The sequence below is a fragment of the Corvus hawaiiensis genome, chromosome Z, assembly GCF_020740725.1.
Source record: "Corvus hawaiiensis isolate bCorHaw1 chromosome Z, bCorHaw1.pri.cur, whole genome shotgun sequence".
Lineage (NCBI taxonomy): Eukaryota > Metazoa > Chordata > Aves > Passeriformes > Corvidae > Corvus > Corvus hawaiiensis.
Window position 1 is genome coordinate 44,397,212 of NC_063255.1, and position 8,974 is coordinate 44,406,185.

The following is an 8,974-nucleotide window of genomic DNA, read 5'->3' on the forward strand; positions in this document are numbered from 1 at the left end:
GTATTTGTTTATTGGACACGGGGAGTGAGGGGAGTAACTCCACCACAAACTCACTCCATTCTTCGCACACTACTAGATTTTATACTTTTTTTCCTTAATATGCACATTATACTTTCCTAACCTTCATGTTGCAACATGTTTTCTAATCGCGTGATTATGTCAGCCCTTGCAGCACATGCACAGTCTCTGCACGAGGTGGTGGTCAGCCTCCTGGTGGTCGTTCCTGATGAAGGCTCCTAAGTCTCCCTGAACTTTTCATCCCTGCTTCCTGCACATGCTCTCTAAGGTTGCCGGCTCAAACAGCTAGCCAGTGGTTAGCTTTTGCAGTTAGCCTGTTCTGCTAAATGTGCTGATTTCTAGAAAGGGCTTCCTTCACATACCCTGTTACAAAGGAACTACTTCTTTCTGCATAGCTACAGCTTTTTGCAGAGCTCAAGCATTATCTTGTTGCCTAGGCACCAGTAGCCTGGCTTTGCTAGTGCTGAACAACCAATCTGACAGAACTTCTATTGCAGGGACATCTGATTTCATTCTACTCTTTGTTTCCTTCCAAAGCGCAGCCATGGCCGAAGGAGGAACCGAGGGAGTTGTCTTGGATCCTACACCCCAAACAGGGCCACTCGTGGTCTTGTCCGGATTCTAAATACTGAAAGGTAAAGACACGTTCCACCAATGAAGGGATGCACAGATCCCACTGATGGTAACGCCTGGTTAAGGAGCAGACCCGTAGAACATTTGGTCAGAAGGGTCATCTAGAGGGCAACTTTGGCTCAGGGCCTGTTGTTGAGGCCTCAGTCCTTCAGTGTTTTGTGGTGCAAATGAATGCCCTGGAGGGCTGGAAAGGAACAAGTCCCTCTTTAGCACAGTGCAGACAGGGAATGGGATTAGCCCTGCCAGGCCGGGCTGGGGCCAAGAGCAGAAGGCCGGCACGCTGCGTTTGCCCACAGGCAGCCGTGCAGAGCAAGGAGGCCGCTCCTGCCCAGGGGCTGAGGTGCCCGAAGCTGCCTCCCTGCTGCGCAGCTCTGCGGGGCCCGTGGTGCGCAGCGTCCTGGGCAGCCAGGGCAGCCCAGCTGCCTTGGAGCACCAGGAGCGTCCCAGAGAAGCTGCGGCCCTTTGCTTTGGAACGATTTCTCCCAGTAGTTCTTCCGAGTTCTTCTTTGGACTATTTCTCCGAGTCTTGTCATTAATCCATAGATTCTGACGTGTTTTCCTTTCTTCTTGCAAATTTAAGACGTCTTTTTGAGAGAAGTGACTGACGGAGCTTCTGCTGCGGGTGGTGCTTTAGTCTGCAGGTCAGGGCAGGTGATTTTAACCAAGGATGGAGTCCAAAGGTAACGTTCCAGTTTCGCCAAGTCAATAAAACCATTTACAATGGGGGTACTGATGCTAAGCAGCTTTCCTGGTTTTTGGGAAGTTGCAACCTTAAAAAACCCAACAGGTTTTCCTACCTGAGGATACCAGCAGTAGTAAGATGCCGATTCTTTGCACCTCTTTTCTGTATCTTTGGTGCTTTTAAGAGTTCCTCAGTCCCCAGCAGGAAAGAAAACACGTGTGATAATGTAAATGATTTGAGAGCTTTGTGTTGTGCCTTGCCACATCAGCGTTCGTGACAAGCTGGACACCCCACTCGTAGGTCTGTCGAGTTGAATTCACCCTAATTGTGTGCAAACAGCAGCCCAGAGATGCTGAGAAGAGCAAGGACGGTGGCTGGGTGGCTGGGTGTGCACGGACACAGCCGTGGGCTGATTGCTGTGTGGGCAGAAGGCTTTGGACAGCAGTACATCTTCACTCTCCCAAGTTGGAAGAATATTTCAAATCTACATAAAATGAAAATATTTCTCGAAATTTCTCAAAATGTATCAAATAATACCTATTCATTTATCATAGATTCAATTTATCTTATATAGTATGATATACGATGTATTTTAATAGATATAATAAATAGAATATGTCATATTTATACTTGATCTTTTCCTAAGCCATAGCCTGTGGGGCTTATAGACCATCTCCTAGCAGTGCTACAGTTTTGCCTTCTGGTCCTACTTATTATAGCATCGTTTCCCCTGCGAGTTCCTTCAGGGAACTTCACTCCAAGGGCTTCCATCACTTCAGCACTTGTGAGAAGTTGTTGCTTCCCAGTTCTCCAGCATCCTTCTGGATTTTGGAGCATTTCAGCACTTGGGTCAATGGCCCTTCCCTCATCCCTGCCCTGCAGCAGTTAGAGTCACTGTTCCCTCGCCCTTGCTCCAGACCCTTTGCCAAAGTGCTGCTAAAGGCAGCGCAGCTGGCTCAGGATCCCTGGTTGCTGCTGCTCTCCAGGATGAGCTTCAGAGGGACACTTGGAGCGCTCCCTAAAGAGCTCCCGGTGGGATGGGGGTGGATTTCTCCTCGCCGGGTGGCTCCTGGCTGCAGTTCTACACTCAGGGTGATGCCTTTTCCTGGTCTTAAAATCAAGAGTCATACACCGTTAGAAGGGGAAAAGGGATTTTACCTTGGTACTTATTTTAAGGATCCTTAGATGCACACGTCCAGGTCATATGCATCGAAAATTACAGCAGTGGAAAAACTCAATTGGGAAGTACAGGGACAACCCAGAGAGAGTAGCTGTGCATGTAGAAATGGGACCCTCAAAACCCAGATTTGCAAGATTTGTCAAGAGACATCCATGACATGGGTTCAAGCCCTGCCTGTAGCCTTGCTGAGAGTCCGCATACAGCCAAGGAGAAGGGACAACATCAGTCCCTATGAAATATTATATGGCAGGCCATACCAGGTTCCACATATCCCAGGGGAAATTCATATGAGAAGTAAAAATGATTTGCAAAAGTATTTAATGGCTCTGAGTTCCACTTTGCAGAAGCTCCAGAGATTCGTCGTGTTCTCCAAACCAATAGGATTGGACACAGCTGCTCATCCATTCCAGCCTGGAGACTGGGTCTACATCAAGTGGTGGGACAGCGACCCCTTGCAAGCCAAGTGGAAGGGACCATTCCAAGTTTTGCTGACCACTTTTACTGCGGTCAAGGTTGCTGGCAAGAGGCCGTGGATTCACTACTCCAGGGTGAAGAAAGCTTCTGCTCCCAAAATCACCAAGAAGACAGAGACTGATTCAAATCAGAAAGATGCAGCTTAAACTGTTTTTTACATGTTTGCTGTTTGCCCAACTGGTAACCATGGTTCAAGGTTCACCCCATGATTTGCATAAGATTGTGGTCCAAAATGTGTCCAAAATTCTTAATAAGAGCGATTGCTAGATCTGTACTCGGTTACCACCCCTAGATGGGAAGGGTCACTGGCCATTGATTGGCATTTTAATGGAAGAGAACCGCACTGAAACGTGGGAACCAATGAATAGCACCCTTCTGCCCCCCATTACCCTGAGTGGCCTGGTAGAGCGTGCAAACTATAAGGCTCCTTGTGCAATTGTAAAGGCCACAGGAAAAGCCGTTCTTCCTTCATATTGTCATCAGACCCATTTCAGGGAAATAACAGACCCAAGAATTGCAGCAAAGATGAAATTGACAGGGTGGAGAGTGGCTCAGCCGTTTGGGACGGGGTTGTATTGGATATGTGGTAATAAGGCCTGGAAAGTTATGGCCGTGAACAAAGACCAGGCTTGTGCTATTGGGGCTGTGGTCCCAAATATAACAATATTTGACCATCTTGAAAAACCAAATGAGAAGAAAAAAAGATCTCTTAATCCCCTCATTGAAAGTCCCACACTTTTTCATAGCATAATCAGAGCCCTTGTACCCGCTTACGGAGTAGTTGCACTGGAGAGAGCAATTGTAAACATCTCGGCTGTCATTGAACGTATTGAGCAGCATACTGCAGATGCAATTTCAGCCTTACAGGAGGAAGCTGACAGTCTGTCCCGTGCAGTTGTGCAAAACAGGGTAGCTCTCCATTTCATACTTGCTGCACAAGGAGGTGTATGTGCTATTGTCAATACCACTTGTTGTTCTTATGTGGACCAAAGTGGAAGAATTAAGAAAGATTTAGATGAAATTTGGAAGGGAACTCAAATTCTACATGAAGTAGCTTCTAGAAATAACACCTTAAAATTTGATCATGTTTTTGATACCCTCACCTCATGATTACCAAACTGGGCCTGGGTAAAAGAAATATTCATCATAGCTGTAATTGTAGTTATTATCTGTGTAATTTCCTGTGGAGCAGCCGGTTGTGTAAACCGGTTCTGCGGGTAAAGAATAGAGTAGACACTAGACAAGACAGAGTTTTGTTAGTCTCTAAAAGGGGGGAAACGATGCCACGAAGATTTTTGCCTTTTCTTTCATACCCGTTATCCCTTTTTACAACTTCTGTATTCCTAGTGCTTTTTGCCTACATTCTTAGACTTGTTTGTCAAACTGAGAGACTAAACATTTTAGAAGCTTCGTAGCTAGGGATCAGTGTGCCCCAGCCCCCAAGGTCCTCTCCAGAACACATTCTGTAAACCAAGATAGAACCATCCAGGGGAAGGTTCCTTAGAGAAGGGGGCTCACTTGAGCCTCTCATTGGGGAATCTTGGATAGATATGCTAATTAGTAAAACCTATAATGTTATACCCGATGCTGGGGAGACACACACATGCTCAGCGGGGTGCATCTCGATGCATATGACCTGGACGTGTGCACCTAAGGATCCTTAAAATAAATACCAAGGTAAAATCCCTTGTCCCCTTCTAACCGTGTCTGACTCTTGATTTTAAGACCAGGAAAAGGCATCAAGAGGAGTCACATTTTCTCAGCAGGCCTCTGCAGCGAGTCTGTAGCCAACGTGTGGCTCTGCTGCCATCCCAAATGTGCCGTTCCCTTGCCCAGCCTGGCTGCAGCTGGGGGGATCTGCTGGGCATGGCTGGAGATTTTCATGACCAAAATCCTCCAGCAGCATCCTGTTTACATCTGCCCAGTCCTTTGTACAGCACAAATCTACCCTTCTTGCAGTTTAAACATCGAAATTATTGCAGATTGCTGCCCTTGCACTGCTAATGTACAAATACACAAAAAGCAACTTCAGTTTAAAAATGACATTTATTTTAAATTACTGCCAATACATGAACATAAAACTATCAACTGAAGTTTACAAACCTAATTTATTGTTACAATCATGCTATGTAAATAGATACAAATACCCACTTCAGTTAAAAAAAAATAATTTACTGGAACCCTCTACTACCACTCACTACACACAAATATCAACTGAAGTTTAACAATTTAATTTATTACATAATTCTACAACTGTATGGCCCATATATGAATACAGAAATACAGATATCCCTCTCTAAAGAATCCCAGATCCAGAACTCAAAAAATAGAATTCTAGAGCTATACAATTCCATACATACTGAAATATAAGTAAATACATATAAAATCATAAAAACATACAGATGTAGATATATATTAAATATTTCATGTGAGATATAACGAGACATCTATAATACACACATATCAAATTCCGCTATAAATATGCAAATATCAATGTACTAATATAAAAATCATTCCAACCCCATCAATCGATCTATTCAGGTACCCAACTGAACAAGTATGTAAATATAACTACAGATGTAAACAGATCGATATACATGCATCAATATACCCATACAAATAGATATACAGATGGAAATATCCCCATTCTTCTAACTCTCTTAGTCATACTCCACACATCTATAAACAGAATTAAATCAGGAGGGATTGCAGCCGCCCATGTTCCCAGGCTCTCCCTCGGTCTCTTCCTCCCGTGCAGAGCAGCTCTCCTGGACGGGGACAGCAGATGGGACACCTGGCAAGCAAAGGGAACACCGAGTCAGGATTGGGACGTTTCCCTTGGCAGCAGCTGCACTTCCATCGGGGAAGAGGAAATCTCAGAGCCTCCCCAGGAGGGTTAGAAAGAAAAAGCAGGCCCAGCGGGCCAGGCTGTGGCGAGCGCAGCCCCGGCGGGACCGTCCCGCAGCCCCCGGCAGCGCGGCACAGCCGGCACCGCTGCCGGGCCCTGCCGGCACAGCTGCCTTGCCCAAGGACAGCCCCTGTGCCGCCCGGGGCAGCCGCGCTGAGCGGCCCCAGCACGGGCAGGGCCCGCTCCTGCCCAGCCGGCCAGTGCCCGCGGCCAAAGCCCACGCCACCCTCACGCCCACCCTGCCTCAGCGGCCCTGGGGCCTCACCCAGGGTCTCGGGCGGCAGCAGCAGGTCCATATTCGCTGCTCTTGCTGTGGCCTTCCGCTTCTCCCTGCTGGTTCTCGTCACTCTCCCGCTCTTCTCAAGGTCTTCAGGGCAGCTGTGGCAAAAGTGGAGGCTCTGGAATTGGTTCCAAGGGCTGGCAGAGCCACAGGCCCAAACCCCTCTGTGCTCCCTGCTGGCCCCCTCCATCCCCTCAGCCCTGCCATCCCCTCAGCAAACCCCCAGTCCTGCCAGTTCCTGCAAACTCTCAAAGTCCTCTCACCCCCCTCACTCCCTTCACACCCATTGAGTCCCCTCAGACCTGCCACCCCCCTCAGCCTGTGCCACTTCCCTTGTGGAACTTCTACCCCTCAGTCCAACCATTCATTCCCCACTTTTCCCATTTCCCTCAGCCCCACTGGTCCCCTCAGCTCCCTCTAGAGCCCTCAGTTCCTGCCACTCCGCTCAGTCCTCCCAGTTCCCTCAGTCCTAACACCCCCCTTAGCCTGTGCCACTTTCCTGTCCCCTCAGTCCCCACCATCCCCAGCAGCTCCTCCACACCTCTCTGCTCCACCATTCCCTTCAGCTCTCCCAGTCCCTTCAATCCCCACCATTCCCCTCTGCTCCCCCACCATCGCTTCAGCCCCACCAGCACCTCAACCATCACTGTCCCTTCAGTTTCACCTCTCCCCAGCCCCCTCTGGCTCACCGTCCTCCAGCAGCTCCTCACAGCACAGGCCACCGGCAGCTCCCACCGCTCCAGGGACACCGGGGCTGCAGCTGCTGCAGCTCCGCCCGGCCCGGCCGCCAGCTCGGAGCCAGCATAGGAAGAGGGGACAGAGGGGGCACAGGGGCAAAAGCAAGAGGTGAGAGAGGAAGCAGAGCAGGAAAGAGCTCAAAAAGCTGCCTATACCTACACAGATATCAATCTATGTACCTAATGCTCCATACACCTATAACTATATAAATATATAACTATGCACATGTAGCTATTTATAAACTTAACTGCATATATATAAATGCAACTGTACACATTTAAAAATGTAACTATGCAGACCTAGAAATACAACTATGCATACATAAATAAAACACTATACATAAATATATATAGAAATTTACCTCTATACAGATCTTTAAATTCATCTATCTAGACATATATATACAACTGTATAAATCTAGAAATATAACTACAGAGATAGATAAATATAACTATACACATCTATCAATATCACTATAGACAGAGGGATTGCACCTGCCCGATCTTCTCGCAGGCTCTCCCTCGGTCTCTTCCTCCCACTCAGGACAGCCCTCCTGGAGAGGTCAATCAGATGGAATCTGGGAAGCAAAGGGAACACTGAGCCAATATTGGCCCTTGTGCACATCTCCCTTGGGCAGCAATGGTCCTTCTTCTGAGGGACTGTTAAAGATGGCCTCAAAGGCAGACTCTCACTTGGGAGTTTGAAGGCTGCTCTTTAGAGAACAGGGAGCATTCCAAGTTTTCAAAACCTCCAAAGGTTTGAAGTATCCCGATAGAGTCTCAGCACCCGCAGTGCAAATGGCACCAATGAGAGCTTGAAGCACAGACAGTCCCAGCTCCCACACAGAAGCCCAGCCTTGTTCCTCCTCTGTGCTGACAGAGACGCCTCAGTCCTCACTGAAACGGCTGAAGCTGAAGGGGGCTGTGAGCTGGGTTATGAACCACATTGGGACACCCGGGTTGGTGACACAACTCCCACAGGGTCAGGGTTATTCACGGCTCTCTGGCCACAGCACAGCACTCGGTGTCAGTGCCTCTGGAGAAGCGTGGAGGGCAGGGCTCGGGGAGGCTGTGCCAGAGCAGGATTTGAATGAAAGGGACCAGGGAGCACCAACCCTGCAGACAGGAACTCAACTCTTCTCATCTCCCTTCCTGCCAGAGGCAGGCTCAGAGCAGCCGCCTCAGAGCTCTCTAAAGCAGTGTGGGCTCTCTCCTTACCAGGCTCCTCGGGCTCTGGGGAACTGTTCCCGCAGCTCATGGTGCCAGGTGAAGTTCCCTCTGCTGCAGCCCTGTTCCCGGCCTCCCCTCCTGAAGACTCAGGGGCAACATTAATATTCCCCTTGAAAGAAAACCAGAAAGAAAGAAACCCAAAGATCACTTACTGTTTTCTGCAGGGACACAGTAGATCAGAGCCTGCCACATTTTCTTCTCTTGAAGAAGAAAATGCTTTTGAAAACTGCTGTGTCTGAGTTTACAGAAGACAAAAGCTCATCACACTTGGCAATGAGATATTGGGATCCCAAAAAATCCCACTCGCCACCTTGACTCTGCCCTTCCTGGCTAATATATCTGCAGCAGGCAGTGGGTCTGCATATTAAACAAAACAGAGAAATTCTTTGGCAAAGTTGTCTAATAATACGCAAAAAGGCCAGTGCCAACACAGGAACTGAACGCTCCAGGCAAGGCTGGGAAGAGGCAAGGGTTAAGAGGAAGGGGATTCCTCAGTCAAAGAGGGAATCTGGCAAACACAAGGACTCATGGTCCCTGACTGAACTGCTCTTCCACACAGAAGAAGCCCCTGGGCTTCAAGGAGTCCTTAACCCTTTCATGTCCAGCATCATCATTGTCCTGCTCACCAATCACACAAGTCATGGGGCCTCAAAACCAACACTTCTGCCCCCTAAAAGCTCCACTGCTCACACACTTTCATCCCTTGTTCCTAACAAAGTCTAGGCCCCAAAGGCCTTCAACAGTGGAGAAGATGAATAGCCAGAGATCTGCCAGGATGAACCACACTTCTCATAGAGATATGATGGAACTCTATTTATTCTATTGTCAGACC

At 48.3% G+C, this 8,974-nt stretch overlaps 1 long non-coding RNA gene across 2 annotated transcripts; it reads right to left on the reverse strand.

The window, feature by feature from the left end:
- Window positions 1-5,014: 5,014 nt before the first annotated feature.
- On the reverse strand, window positions 5,015-6,890 carry LOC125320379. 2 transcript variants are annotated; one of them, XR_007201096.1, is made up of 3 exons: window positions 6,865-6,890; window positions 6,161-6,273; window positions 5,015-5,781 (listed from the first exon to the last, which is right to left on the reverse strand). It is a non-coding gene; the product is annotated as an uncharacterized LOC125320379 (long non-coding RNA). The 2 variants fall into 2 exon arrangements; XR_007201095.1 differs by lacking the exon at window positions 6,865-6,890 and having other exon boundaries at window positions 6,161-6,507.
- Between the last annotated feature and the right edge of the window lie 2,084 nt (window positions 6,891-8,974).